The sequence below is a fragment of the Bison bison genome, unplaced genomic scaffold, assembly GCF_000754665.1.
Source record: "Bison bison bison isolate TAMUID 2011002044 unplaced genomic scaffold, Bison_UMD1.0 scf7180017864263, whole genome shotgun sequence".
In the NCBI taxonomy this organism is placed as follows: Eukaryota; Metazoa; Chordata; class Mammalia; order Artiodactyla; family Bovidae; genus Bison; species Bison bison.
The window spans coordinates 12,305,618-12,320,953 of NW_011494835.1; the positions used below are offsets into that span (position 1 = coordinate 12,305,618).

Below are 15,336 nucleotides of genomic sequence, written 5' to 3' on the forward strand. Positions count from 1 at the left end.
AGTGAGCGCAAATAAAAATTAGCCCCGCTTCCTCTCCACACCTCCAGGAGATTGCGCAGGACGCGAGTATCAGACTCCAAGGTGGGTACCCAGACGCGCTCGGCACCCGGATGGTGGCCCGCCCTCGCCCGACTCCTGCGCCCCTGCCTTAGCCGTGCTAGTCCCAGCCCGTCCCCGCTCTAGTGCCCCTTCTCCGGCCTGGAGCCCGCTTCCGCACCGCCGTTTCCCTGGTAGTCCTCTTCCCACGCCACTCTCCACCTCCGCAGATCCGCGTCCAGCAAACACCTGAGAAGCTTCCCAGCGCTAGGCGCACCACCGTCTCTCCCTAAGCAGGACTTCTGGCCAAGCTCTCAGTGCACAGCGATTCCTTCTTTCCCTCCTCCCTACCCAGGTTCCGAGACGCGCATCCCCTGCAGGCAGCGGCCACTCACCTCGGGTGCGGCGCCGCGATGCCTCCGAATCAGACGAGCGCTGACAAGTGACTCGCGGTGCTTGCGCCTTCTCTACAGCCCGCGGGAACTTCCGCCTCCTGGCTCCCGCCCCGCCCCCCCCTCCAGCCCCAACACACACACACCGGCCCCGCCCCCGAACCAGGACACACCCCCTCCGCTCCTGGCCACGCCCCGGACCCGCAGAGCTGCGGGGAGCTGAGAGAAGGCTGCGGGTGAACCTAGCCGAGGGCTAACTGCAGCGAGTCGAAGCTGCTGCGGAAAGACAATTGCAGTACGGAGTTTCGGTGGGACCAGTCTTAGGGGGTTTTGAGCAGTACCTGACAATGGTCCGCTCTGCCTGTTTGTTTTGTCGTGGATGCATTTTTCTCTCCAGAAACTGAATTGGCAAGCAGTTGCTTTGGCTAAAAATAGGAGAGGGCTTTGGATAAATCCGTATCTATGCAAGTTCAGCGGCCACTGCCTGGTTTTTTGAGCAAGCTTTATGTGCCCGGAGAAGTGAAGACTTTAAAGTTGACCTGTTAGGAAAGGGAAAATCAGCAACTTTAATATCTAGAAGTTAAATCCTCTAGTCAAACCAGAAGACCGTGTTTAAGAGCAGCGGCCAAAGGTGGTTCAACCATTATAACCTCAGCTTATTTTTCTAAGTCCAGATCAATAGTCCACTTTCCAGTTTCTATAAAGGTGCTTGATTTAGCCCAAGGGATTTATTCATGAGCAAATTTGAATAACGTTCAGTGAACATAAGAGAAAGTAACTTTTAGGCTTGTTTTGAACTGTAAATTGGCTTATAACATGTGAAAAGGACAGTTCTTAACCATGGAACTTGTAAAGCAAGGCTGATGGAGTCCGTGGGTCCCCAAGAAGTGCAAACAAAATTCTAGAGAACACCCAAAACTGCTCTGTCCAAACTGGTAAACACTTATCACATGTAGCTACTGATATTTGAAATTTATTTACTGCGACTGAAGCACTGAATTTTTTGTTTTATGTATGTTTAATTTAAATTTAAAAACTGAAGTAGGGTAACATGCCTCCGTTAAAAACAACTTTGGTGTTTGGATAGGAGTACATTTCTCTTTATCACTGAAAACGTCATGTCCAAATTGTGCTACAATGGAAATGGATTTTGAAGACTTATTATGACAAATATAATATAAAATGTCATTAATAATTTTATGTTGATTACATGTTGAAGTGGTAAAATTTTTATATTTGTTAAACATGCAATTAAACTTAATTTTGCTGTTTTTTAATGTGGATACTAAGATATTTTGAATTACCAATGTTGACTGACATTATTATATATTCATTGGACAGCACTAGTCCATAGTTTTCATCACATTCTCTGGAAGATTATATTGGAGGGAAGGGTTTTCTAGTGTGAACTGGTTTACAGAGTGCTTTAATATTTGTTGTCATGTTTGACATCTCCCTCCCAAAATATATAAATAAATAAACAATAACAATAGCTGCCACTTACAAACACCTACCATACGCTGCTGCTACTGCTACTGCTAAGTCGCTTCAGTCATGTCCGACTCTGTGCGACCCCATAGACGGCAGCCCACCAGGCTCCCTGGTCCCTGGGATTCTCCAGGCAAGAACACTGGAGTGGGTTGCCATACGCTAGGCAGTGTTGCCAATGGCACAGGCAACTTGTTAAAACTGTAAAAATTCTTACTACACTTAATAATTCTTCTAACTTTATAAGACAAATGTCATATATATAGTCAAGAAAACTGAGGTTTCAAGAGATTGCAGCTGGTAACACTTCCACAGGGCAATGGCTAGAATTACCCTGTAAGGGTCCTCTCTCTGCTCCTCCTCATCTGTTTGCTGCTAATACAATTAATTTGATCCTGAATGAAACCAGGTTGACTAAAGACATCAAGAAATGCAGACAATGTGTAGAGGTATCACTATAAGATAAGCATCTTGAGGCGGTGAAGAGCTGGGAGTGTTACCTACCTATGCAAATCAGTGTTAGCCTATAGATAGCCTACCTCTGAATCCTCTTTCTCCTCCTACCACAGTTTAAAGTCTGGGGTGTTGTGGAAATGAACCAAATTCAAGTAGAATACATAGGCTGATATTTATCCAAGTGTTCTCCAAAGTGCCAACTGCATCAAAATGGCTCAGGCAACTTGTTAAAACTGGCCTCCAGACCCAGGATCCTTGCCAGTGGGCCCCAAGAGTCTGTTTTTTTTTCACAAACAAAAAATTTTTCGTAAAATGATTACCTGGATTTTTTTTTTCATATCCAGGTAGTCATTCAACTATAATACTTAAAAATCACTTCCCTAGAAATATCCCTGTACACCCAATTTACTGTAAACTGTGCTTTGGTGATAACCATGCACCCCAGATAGCAACTCATCACAGTTTCTTCATTTTAAAAGAAATAATTATAAATTACATTTTGAAGTTATCATGAGAAGTAGAGATTATATATATATACTACATATACATATTACATATATAAACTATATACACACATATATAAACTGCATATATATACAGCATGCTTGGCATCAAGAAAGTGTTAAATAACTGGTAACTATATAAAACTTTCTTGACTGACTAGATTTTATGTATCACAAAAGATAAATAGAGAACTTTAGCATTTATTATGCATATACTATTTCTTGCCTTATGTATATTATTTAATACTTACAACCATATAGTTATTTTTTTCAAAGAAAGAAAGTTGGAGATTCAGAATAACCAAGGGCACACAACTAATTAGTGAAAGAAGTAGAGCAGAGGGGTCTGATTTGAAAAACTACGTCCTTTTCATCTCAACATACTGCATCTCAGTAAATTCAGTAAACCATCCAACTTAAAGACCAGAGAAAGAAGATGGAAAACTATAGCAACTAACACTGTTGAGGGCCATAGAGGCATAATCTGTAGCAAATTATGGTAGCGCCACCTGGGAAGCCCTGAATAAAGGCTGAATTACTTTTAAATAAAAGAAGGCAAAACTCCTGAACCGCATCTGGTAGGGCATGTGCCTTAATTTGTTTTAGAATGAATTGACACTGAGCCATCCCGACTCCCCTTTTCTGTCTCCCTCATGACTAACATCTATGAAATGGTTGGTCACGGTTTGGAGGACAGTCCATGACTACAGACTACAGGAAGATTACTGAACCATTGGGAAATCAGACCAATGTCCTTAACCGCATTAACACTGTGGGCTAAGCAATGAAGCACTCACCACACACACACAAAAAAATATTAACAGCCTCACTCTTTCAAAACCAGTACACAAAAAGCTAAAATTAGAAAAGGAAATTAGATCCAAAGATGAATTTAGCAGGAAGAGTTTTTAAGAATATTCCATCTGAACACAGTATTTACCTCCATGTATAAATGTTTGCTCTAACATTTTAATTATCCAATATATGACTCAGAATTCCTCTTGCAGTACTTCAAAAATAACAGAAACTTTAAATTACAAGATGGCATGGCCGTGATGAGTTTTTATAGTTGCACCCCATAAAGTGCCAGTATTTAAAAAATTCCTATATTACTCTAAGTCAATTTATCTTCTAAGTCCTAATTCTGAAAGGTAAATAAACCACTCATAGGTATGAGTATTTAATGTTTAAAATCTGGGATGGAGAGGAAGTATTAACTATTCTAATACCTAAAGAAACATTGGGTAATCTAGGGAGAGAGGCATACTGTCTTCTAAAGCTTACTACAGAGCCCTGGGAGAAGGGCCAGAACTAAAACAGCCACAGAGAGTGGAAAGAAGTTAATGGATGAGAAGGACTCTAAGAACTCTAATATCCATGAAGCTTAGGTAACTGAGTAAACATGTGCTTGAGGAAGATGTTATAAACAAGTTTAAACTTTTTAAAAATAGCTCCCAAGTTTCAAGTCTGGGTTCGGGGGGTAGTATTAATAACTTACTGATTAATGAAGGAAGAGTGGCCAAGTTTGTGAAGTGACTATGCATTTCACTGACAATTTGCCGTAAGCAAAAAGATCCAATTGCTCAATGAAGGGTATCAATAAGAAGAGTAGATAGTAAGCATACTGAAAAAAGTACTCAGGAGCTTCAAGTTTGAGATTTCAAAAGGGGAGGAATAGTCCTCATGATCAGATCCAGGTTTAGCTAGTCTGAGGTTTTGCCCAGAGAAAATCAATTCTTTGAGGAGTCTGGAGTAGTCAGAAAGATAAACCAATATGTGATTTGGAGATAAATGAGAAAAAAACATGTAGGTCAATCACTGAAAAAACTTAATATCTGGGGATGTCCCTGGTAGTCCAGTGGTTAAGAATCTGCCATCCAAGGCAGGCGGTGCAGGTTTGATCCCTGGCATGGAGTCACGAAAAGTCGGACAGGACTGAGCAACTTCACTTTCACTTTCCACTTTCATGCGTTGGAGAAGGAAATGGCAACCCACTCCAGTGTTCTTGCCTGGAGAATCTCAGGGACTCGGGAGCCTGGTGGGCTGCCCTCTATGGGGTCGCACAGAGTCGGACATGACTGAAGCGACTTAGCCCAGCAGCAGCAGCAGCAGGGAAGGTAAGATCCCACATGCCAGAGAGCAACTAATCCTGCGTGCTGCAACTAAAAGATCCCACATAGCGCAACAGAGATCCAATGCAGCCAAAATTAAAAACAACAACAACAACAAAACAAACTTGGTGTCTGAAGAAAACATTATTTGAAGAAAGTCAAGAAAGTAAGAAATGGGCCTGGAGCATAGCTTCCCAATTAGTTGGTAGTGCCAAGAAAACAATCTCCCCAGCCTGGGAGGCAAGACCTTATTCATTTTCCTGTTTCCAAATTTACATTCATGTAAAACGATTAAAACGCAGTGTGTTAGGAAACCAAAAAGAGAGAAATTTAAAAATGGTCAGCTATCCATGTAAAAACATCTCACAATTTTATACTAAAAAAGTTAAGGAAAATGTGAAGAAAGAAAATTTAGATTTTATTTATAAAATAAATAATTAAAAGATGCTTACTCCTTGGAAGGAAAATTATGACCAACCTAGATAGCATATTCAAAAGGAGAGACATTACTTTGCCAACAAAGGTCCGTCTAGTCAAGGAGAGTTGGACTGTGAAGAAGGCTGAGTGCCGAAGAATTGATGCTTTTGAACTGTGGTGTTGGAGAAGACTCTTGAGAGTCCCTTGGACTGCAAGGAGATCCAACCAGTCCATTCTGAAGGAGATCAGCCCTGGGATTTCTTTGGAAGGAACGATGCTAAGGCTGAAACTCCAGTACTTTGGCCACCTCATGTGAAGAGTTGACTCTTTGGAAAAGACTCTGATGCTGGGAGGGATTGGGGGCAAGAGGAGAAGGGGATGACAGAGGATGAGATGGCTGGATGGCATCACTGACTCGATGGATGTGAGTCTGGGTGAACTCCGGGAGTTGGTGATGGACAGGGAGGCCTGGCGTGCTGCAATTCATGGGGTCGCAAAGAGTCGGACATGACTGAGCGACTTCACTTTCACTTTTCACTTTCATGCATTGGAGAAGGAAACAGCAGCCCACTCCAGCGTTCTTGCCTGGAGAATCCCAGGGACGGGGAGTGTGGTGGGCTGCCGTCTATGGGGTCACACAGAGTCGGACACGACTGAAGTGACTTAGCAGCAGCAGCAGCAGTGAGAATAAGGCAACTCATATATGTTTTTATAAAACTACATGCATTGACCAAGTTCACCATAAAATATAAGCTTATGTTAGCCCCAAATTAATTTAAATTTAATTGGTTTATAAATCTCAATTTCTTTAAGTGTGGTTTTGTCCCAATCCATCAATGTAATCTTTACTTAGCCTTTAAGTAGTTTTTCACATTATCTGGGTTTAGAATTTCTCAGGCTTTTCCATGTGTCTCTCCGTCAATGGTAGAGCTATGAAGACATAATTATTAATAAGACTAGTATACAAATAAGGTCATTTAAGCAAATGGTATTTGGATTGGAAAGATCCTTGGGGAAAATCTAATTCTAACAAGCTTTATTTACAGTAAAATCTCTCCACCCAAAAGACAGTACCTCTACTAAATGTTTTTAAAATTCATTTACATACTCTGGGAATAGCAAAGAAACTAATATTTTCATTGGAAGATATCCACATGTGTAGTCATAGTGGAATGTATTAAGGCATGTCATTCCCAGCCAAAGTGTAAGAGATGCTGAAAAGAATGATGAATCAATTCATCAAAAATCTGATTATAGCTTAGAATTATTTTTAAGATATAGAAAGATATGAAGAAACAAATATGGATCAATAACATAAACCAAAACTATACTTAACTCTACCGAAGGTGTGATACATATCACATCAAATTCAGCCAGCATGTAATGTGCATACATTTATTGGCATTTAATTTCATTAAACTAATTCTGGGAAATTCCTCAAAGCCATTTTCTGCCAGCTATGAAAAGGTTAACTAATGAAGAAAGTGAACAGGATGTGTTTTTTTAATCTATGAGATGTGAAAATGGAATCTTTAAATATTGTCATAATCTCATTATTTCATATGACAGCATATTTTTAAATTATTCTTTAGCCAAAGTTTGATGCTTGCTCCTTCTCACAATTTAAAAACTTTAACAAAATAACTGTAGTTTTTTGATAATAACAAAATCCATCCATTTTTACTTGAATATTATTACCTTAGACATTAAATCTTACATTTTAAAATTTATAGAAAAAGTCTAGATATGAATGCTATCAATGGTTACCTCTGAGTAGTGAAACTCTTTATAATTTTATTTTACTCATATTCACTTTTTTACTTTTAAATTCTTTTCTGAAAACATTTTACATTTATATTAAAGGCTTTCCTAGTGGCTCAGATGGTAAAGAATCTGCCTGCAGTGCCGAGACCCAGGTTCAATCCTGGAGAAGGGAATGGCTACCCACGCCAGTATTCTTGCCTGGAGAATCCCATGGACAGAGGAGCCTGGCGGGCAACAGTCCATGGCATGGCAAAAATTTGGACATGACTGAGCAACTAACACTTCTATAATAAACTGAAATTAAGAGTAATGATTTTTATATACATTATTATACATAACACTGACATATACATTAGTACACATTGTTCATACACATTGTTATAAGTATAGAAACATTGTGTTAATACATATAACATTGTCACATACGTTTGTTATATATACATAACAAATGTCTTTCTTTTTTTTTTTTCTTGTACAGGTTGTTGTTTAGTCACTGAGACTCTTTGTGACCCCATGGTCTGTAGCCCTCAAGGCTCCTCTGTCCATGGGATTTCCCAGGCAAGAATACTGGAGTGGGTTGTCATTTCCTTCTCCAGGAACAAATGTCTTTGAAAAATATTTAAATTATGAGTAATAATTCTTACTTATAAAATACTTACTAGTAGCTATATGGGCTTCTGTCATAGCTCAGTTGGTAAAGAATCTGCCTGCAATGCAGGAGACCCAGGTTTAATTCCTGGGTTGGGAAGATCTGCTGGAGAAGGGATAGGCTACCCACTCCAGTATTCTTGGGCTTCCCTGGTGGCTCAGCTGGTAAAGAATCCGCCTGAAATGTGGGAAGCCTGGGTTCAATCCCTGAGTTGGGAAGATCTCCTGGAGAAGGGAAAGGCTACCTACTCCAGTATTCTGGCCTGGCAAATCCTTGGGGCCACAAAGAGTCAGACACGACTGAGCAACTTTCACTTTCTGTGGCTAGACACTCTTCTGAATCCTTTTTACATATTTCATCCTCAGAGCAGAGCTAAATTTTGAGACCAAAACTTTGGCTATAGAGCATATGTACTTAACTAAAATAAGTGGGTACTTTTACAGAGTATATTGTGATAATTTGTATCTCTGAAAATTCTTTTCAACAATCCAATTCAGCTCAATATGGGTCTAATTCAATTGTAAACTTGATGATTTTTATGTTTTTGTATAACTAAGAATCAGGTGAATAAGCTAAAATAAAATTAAAAGATTGATTGAAATAAAAAACACTTCAGGATTAAGAGATAAACCTTTAAATTTGATCATAGGAAAAATGTTCTTCAAATATTTTAGTCTGAAACCATTATTTCTATTGAGTCATAGCTTTCCCTACAGAAAAGGGCCTCATAATAATAATATATCTTTTAGTATGTGAAAAAGAGAAAAAAAATCAAATTAAAATTTCATTAGAATATTTGGTCTTCTCTATGAAAATCTACTTGGAAGGAAAATTTGAGAACATGTATATGGTTATTCCATCAATACAAATTCAAACATCCAAGTTAAATCTGAAAAACAAAATATTCACAGATTAGGTTTAGATAAAGCAAAACTGTTAGATATTTTTAATGTTTAATTTTTTATTTAACCAAGTTACTTGATATCAGTTCAGTTCATTTCAGTCACTCAGTCATGTCTGACTCTGTGACCCGATGAACTGAGGAACACCAGGGCTCCCTGTCCATCACCAACTCCCAGATTCCACCCAAACTCATGTCCATTGAGTCGGTGATGCCATCCAACCATCTCATCCTCTGTCATCCCCTTCTCCTCCTGCCTTCAATCTTTCCCTGCATCAGAGTCTTTTCAAACGAGTCAGCTCTTCACATCAGGTGGCCAAAAGTATTGGAGTTTCAGCTTCAGTATCAGTCCTTCCAATGAACACTCAGGACTGACCTCCTTTAGGATGGACTAGTTGGATCTCCTTGCAGTCCAAGGGACTCTCAAGAGTCTTCTTCAACACCACAGTTCAAAAGCATCAATTCTTCGGTGCTCAGCTTTCTTCACAGTCCAACTCTCACATCCATACATGACCACTGGGAAAACCATAGCCTTGACTAGATGGACCTTTGTTGGCAAAGTAGTGTCTCTGCTTTTTAAATATGCTGTCTAGGTTGGTGATAACTTTCCTTCCAAGGAGTAAGCGTCTTTTAATTTCATGGCTGCAGTCACTGTCTGCAGTGATTTTGGAGACCCCCAAAAATAAAGTCAGCCACTGTTTCCACTGTTTCCCCATCTATTTCCCACAAAGTGATGGGACGAGATGCAATGATCTTAGTTTTCTGAATGTTGAGCTTTAAGCCAACTTTTTCACTCTCCACTTTCACTTTCATCAAGAGGATTTTTAGTTCTTCTTCCCTTTCTGCCATAAGGGTGATATCATCTGCATACCTGAGGTTATTGATATTTCTCCCGGCAATCTTGATTCCAGCTTGTGTTTCTTCCAGCCCAGCGTTTCTCATGATGTACTCTGCATAGAAGTTAAATAAGCAGGGTGACAATATACAGCCTTGATGTACTCCTTTTTATATTTAGAACCAGTCTGTTGTTCCATGTCCAGTTCTAACTGTTGCTTCTTGACCTGCATACAGGTTTCTCAAGAAGCAGGTCAGGTGGTCTGATGTTTCCATCTCTTTCAGAATTTTCTATAGTTTATTGTGATCCACACAGTCAAAGGCTTTGGAATAGTCAATAAAGCAGAAATAGATGTTTTTCTGGAACTCTCTTGCTTTTTCGATGATCCAGCAGATGTTGACAGTTTGATCTCTGGTTCCTCTGCCTTTTCTAAAACCAGCTTGAACATCTGGAATTTCATGGTTCACATATTGCTGAAGCCTGGCTTGGAGAATTTTGAGCATTACTTTACTAGCATGCAAGATGAGTGCAATTGTGCGGTATTCTGAACATTCTCTGGCATTGCCTTTCTTTGGGCCTGGAATGAAAACTGACCTTTTCCAGTCCTGTGGCCACTGCTGAGTTTTCCAAATTTGATATAAATACTCCTTAATCAATTTTAAAAGGACAGTCTTAATCAAAGCTACATAAAACATTAAAGGAAAATATTGCTAATTTTTTTAAACAAAGACATTCAACATATTGTATTATTAAAGTAATATGACAAAAAGTACTACAAAAACATAGGCAAAATGAATACATTAGTGAGATAAATGAGGCAAATTTTCCAAATTAACATCAATTGAATATCTCCTTTAATGAAATATATTAGGCTGATAAGCCTTTCTATGTAGGATTTAATCTTTAAGGGAAATAAACAAGGCATTTCTAGTTTTCTATCTGGTCAGATTACTTGAAAACTTCTTATAGCCTTATTGTTATATTTTATATAATTTTATAATACTTATAAATTATATTTATACTATTTGTTAAATTTATAATATTTTATATTTTATTTATACTAAATTGATATTATATTACATGATATATGAATTACATATAATTCATTTATTCACCATAATAATTAGTGTCATTATTTCAGAACTTAGTCTCTGAAACACTTATGTGTTTCTGGTAAAGACAAAAGCATGTATCAATTTTGAACAAGGGATCCTGTTGGTATTCAAGGGAACACAAAGCTTTAGAGTACAAGGAGGACATCTATTATTTTAAAAGAAAGCAGAAACACACCTAGGAAAATCAAAATCTTGACTGTTTCACAGATATTTCAATATGTTCAGCAGGAGCAAACAAGTATCCAAACGCTCTTAGGAAAGAAATGAGTTGGTTCATTACAACTTGAACCAAAGTGTCAAGTGTTAAACATAGATCCAAATATAGTACCTTCTGGCAAAGAAACCGCAGAGGCAGAGCTGGTAGACACCTGATAGCATTGCCCCAGCAACCTGAGCTCAAGTTTTGCTTGTTGTGGAGACAAATACACTGGAAATCCAGGCAGTGAACAAATCACATTACCTCAATTCCAGAAAGTTCTTTGAAGATGAATTTTAAACCTCCTGATATGTCTTTTTGCTTGTTTCTGTTTTAATATTTATTGTAGAATTTTTAAATATATACAAAATAGAAAGAATAAGTTAATGAATCCCCAATGGATCCATTACCCAGCCTCAATCATCATCATCAATAATGTAATTTTAAAGTGTAACCCATAATTTTAAACAAAAAATAAGTTTTATACATGACATGCGTGCATGCTCAGTTGCTTCAGTCATGTCTGACTCTTTGCGCCCCTATAGACTGTAGCCCACCAGGCTTCTCTGTCCATGGGATTCTCCAGGCAAGAATACTACAGTGGTAGCCATTTCCTCCTCTGGGGATTTTCCTGATCCAGGGACTGAATTCCGGTATCCTGCATTGCAGGCAGATTTTTTTTATCACTGAGCCACGGGGGAAGCCAGTGGCAAAATTTCACAAACTATTTTCCAGGTTCAGTGAAAGAATGTGGGTTTTAGTTCATCTATGTTGCTCTTAAAGAGTTAGAAAACAATTGGCAGGTTTTTTCAGATTTAAATTCTCAGGGTAAATAAATCTTTATGAGATCGCCATTAATGAAAACCAAGCGTGTTCAGAAATTCACTTTTATTAGACCAACTGCAGAATGAATATAGGGCTCCCAGGCGGCACTAGTGGTAAAGAAACCACCTGCTAATGCAGGAGACATAAGAGATGTGAGTTGGATCCCTGGATCAAAAAGACCCTCTGGAGTAGGAAATGTCAACCCACTCCAGTATTCTTCCCTGGAAAATCCCACAGACAGAGTAGCCTGGCAGGCTACAGTCCATAGGGCCACAAAGGTTCACATACGGCTGAGAAACTGAGCGCAGCAAAAGAATGAACAGACTTTCAGGATACATTCAATGCTAAAGCTCACCAGAAGCTAATGAAAAACACAGATGTTCAATTTATCGATTTAAAAGATACTTGTGAAGCAATCTGAAAGGTTCAGGGCATTTCACTTCCAGAAAAGTCTAATTGAAAAAATAAAATTTAGGTTAGAAATTTGCGAACAAGAATAGGATCAGAGCAAGATGAGGTGGATGAAGTTAAAGAGAAACTCACCCTATTGGAGTAACCAGATGGGCTCTTGCTGGGAACTACTTCAGTGGGTCAGTTAGGATGCTCGTAACACATCTTCCTCCGCACAGGGTGGGAGAGTACTAACAAGGGTTTGCCTTCAAACTTTTCCTCATTTAAGTGCCTAATTTCCACTTTTTCCCCATTACTAAAACACTTCACTCTGAAGATACCGAATTTCTAAGCTTCTATTTTACCTACTTGAGGAACATTTTAAATTAAGGTCTTCCTGATGTTTAGGAAGCAGTCTACTTGGAAACTACTGACTCCTGGGCGAGCTATCTGCCATCCCTCAGGTCATTTAGACTTCACTACTGGCAAAACACAAATACAGATTTTTCCTGTTTTTCCAGCTTCCAAAGAAAGGATTCTGGCTTTTTCTGGGATTGTTAAAGAAAAACTATCCTATAATCCAGTCTCTAGAGGATGGCTCCCTTAATAAGTTCTGCTTACATTTTCAACTCAAACACACAAAAAAATTTTTCTCATCTTTTTGCAAGCATGCTGATTCTCTTAATATTTATTTCTAAGAGTAATAAAACATATTCTTTGTTTCTTCTTTATGCATGCACTTGTTACAAGTTTATTATTACTACCTTAACTTCTCCTTATCAAAGGGTTGAGAATCGAAATGATTTGAAAAGCTCCCAGTTTAGAATTTTTGTTTCTTCAGCTCTCTCTCGCTCGCTCATATTAACTAACAAATGAGACACTCTAGTTAACAGAGCCAGAAGTTTTGGGCTTCTTTCATTTGTTCTAAGTGGCTTCCTTTCTAACCCAACCCTAGGCAATCTGTAAGAATTTGACTCGATCAAACAGCCTATCTACTGACAAGAATTTTTCAAAATCAATTCCAGCCCAAAGAATAATATTGGAGAGCACGCCATTGTACCTGCAAGGACTCTCGTATTTAAAAAGAGCAGTTTCCTTCTCTGCCAATCTGTTCCAAAACGGTTGGCTAGTAGACCCTGTAGTAATAAATGGCGGAGATGCTGAGGAATTTTCTGGGCTGTAGCAGTACCATTTCCAGAATAATGACATTTGGTTACTTTTATGTATCAATAAATGTAATATTGTATATAAATTATTTCACCAAAAATAATTTGCCTCTTGGGTTTTGAAGATAAAAAATACCCTGGTGAGTTCTATAAAATTTAAGGCAATCTACTCTTTTTTTTTCCCGTCAGATTTGCCTGTGTTTGTTTTATCTATATAACTATAACTACTCTTTGGATTGGATTGACAAATAATTTCTTTGGAGGGCCCACCTGCAAAATGACAATAACATTATCTGACAATATCAGAGCATAATATATTCAACTCAGAGAGGCCTACACGCTGGGCATAAATGCTGTGCTTACTCGTCACATTTTTCCCCTTAAAAAACGTGTAAGTGCCACCATGTGACTGGGAGGATGCCTGCGTGCTCAGTCACTAAGTTGTGTCTGACTCTTTGTGACCCCATGGACTGTAGCCTCCCCCAACCCCTGCCAGGCTCCTCTGTCTATAAGATTTCCCAGGCAAGAATACTGGAGTGGGTTGCCATTTCCTTCTCCAGGGGATCTTCCCAACCCAGGGATTGAAACTTCATCTCCTGTGTCTCCTGCATTGCAGGTGGATTCTCTACCACTGAGTCACCTGGGAAGCTCTGAGTGCAAGGATACTATGTTTCAAATGGAGACTTGCAGGGGTACTGGGCTACTTGAGGAATGACCTTTCAATGTTATTTGTTTGACAATATGCAGTTGTAATGGCTTCCCTGGTGACTCAGATGGTAAAGAATATGCCTGCCATGTAGGAGACCCAGGTTGGATCCCTGGGTCAGGAAGATCCCCTGGAGGAGTGCATGGCAACCCACTCCAGTCTTCCAGCCTGGAGAATTCCATGGACAGAGGAGCCTAGTGGGCTTCAGTCTATGGAGTCGCGGAGTCTAACACGACTGCACGACCAACACTCTCACTTTCATGTAGTTATAACAACTGAGTATAATTTTTAAAGTTTTTATTGAAATGCATTTTTGCTTCACTGAGTTTTCATTGATGATTATGTTTTTGTGGGATGAAACAATAGAAAGAGGAAAGTAGAAGGAGTAGGGAAAAGAGTATAAGAGAGAAAGCAAAGAAAACAAAGGAGAAGTGATAAGGAAACTGAAGAAGAAAATGCAGGATGGGGAAAGGCAGAAAGTTGCTTAGGAAGAAGAGCAAGATGGAGAAGAAAGCTTTCTGAGAGAATGAGAATAGTTTGGTTGGTTCGCATGGTAGTGTGATTATTCTACTCCAAGCACCACTGAGAAGTTACAAGACTCCCATGTAGCTGCAGTGATCAATTTTCAATTCCCATCGTGTTCTCTTTACTTTTAACTTTTGCTCTTATTAGTTATTCGTTCCAATACTGTTATCAAAAGCTGTTAATCTTATCTCTCTCTTTCCTTTCAATCTTAAGGTAATGAGACACCTGACCCTTTCCCGTCACAAAGCCAGAAAAAAAGGAGCAAACATATGTTTAGGGGAAAGAAGAACAGGGTTTCAGGAACCTTTTGACCCCAATCCATACCAACACGTCATCTCCTAGGCTAGCAGTGCTCCTCTGCTAAGCTTCCGTCATGCTTTTGTAACTAACATATCCTTTTACAAAAGAGGAAACTGTAGTTTAAATGTCTTGCCTATGGCTCCCCAGTGAGCAAGTGTCAGAAATAAAACCCAGGCCTCCTGACGTCAAAGTTCTTTCCACTTCACGATGCCTAAAAATACAAACAAATAACTCCCCAAGGCAAATAAAACCTTATCCACTGCTATACTGCATCTTGCTAAACTTGAAGTTTAGCAAGGTTGACTTTTAAAATCTACCTTTTAAATAAAAGGCTAAAAATCTAGCTTTTTAATACACAACACCTGACTTTGTAACACATTAATCCACTTAAATGTATTTTACTAAATAAAATGTTCTTAATATTTATATTGAGTCTAATAATCTAGTAGTATCCCATAATAATAGTTTCTAACTGTAAGAACCCTCAGGAAATTTCTCCTGTCACTTAAATAAAAAATCTTTAGCTGAATGGAGATCTTTTTGTGACTTTACTTATGCATT

At 38.9% G+C, this 15,336-nt stretch overlaps 1 protein-coding gene across 7 annotated transcripts in view; it reads right to left on the reverse strand.

The window, feature by feature from the left end:
• Nucleotides 1–555, reverse strand: part of PDLIM5 (PDZ and LIM domain 5) — a 235,490-nt gene extending 234,935 nt beyond the window's left edge. For 2 of the 7 annotated variants that reach the window (XM_010848339.1, XM_010848338.1), the window contains exon 1: nucleotides 432–551. The gene's annotated coding sequence lies outside the window, so the exon portion shown is untranslated. Of the gene's footprint in view, nucleotides 1–431 lie in introns of all 7 variants that reach the window. The other 5 variants (XM_010848341.1, XM_010848340.1, XM_010848342.1 and 2 more) reach the window with 4 other exon arrangements.
• Nucleotides 556–15,336: the final 14,781 nt, after the last annotated feature.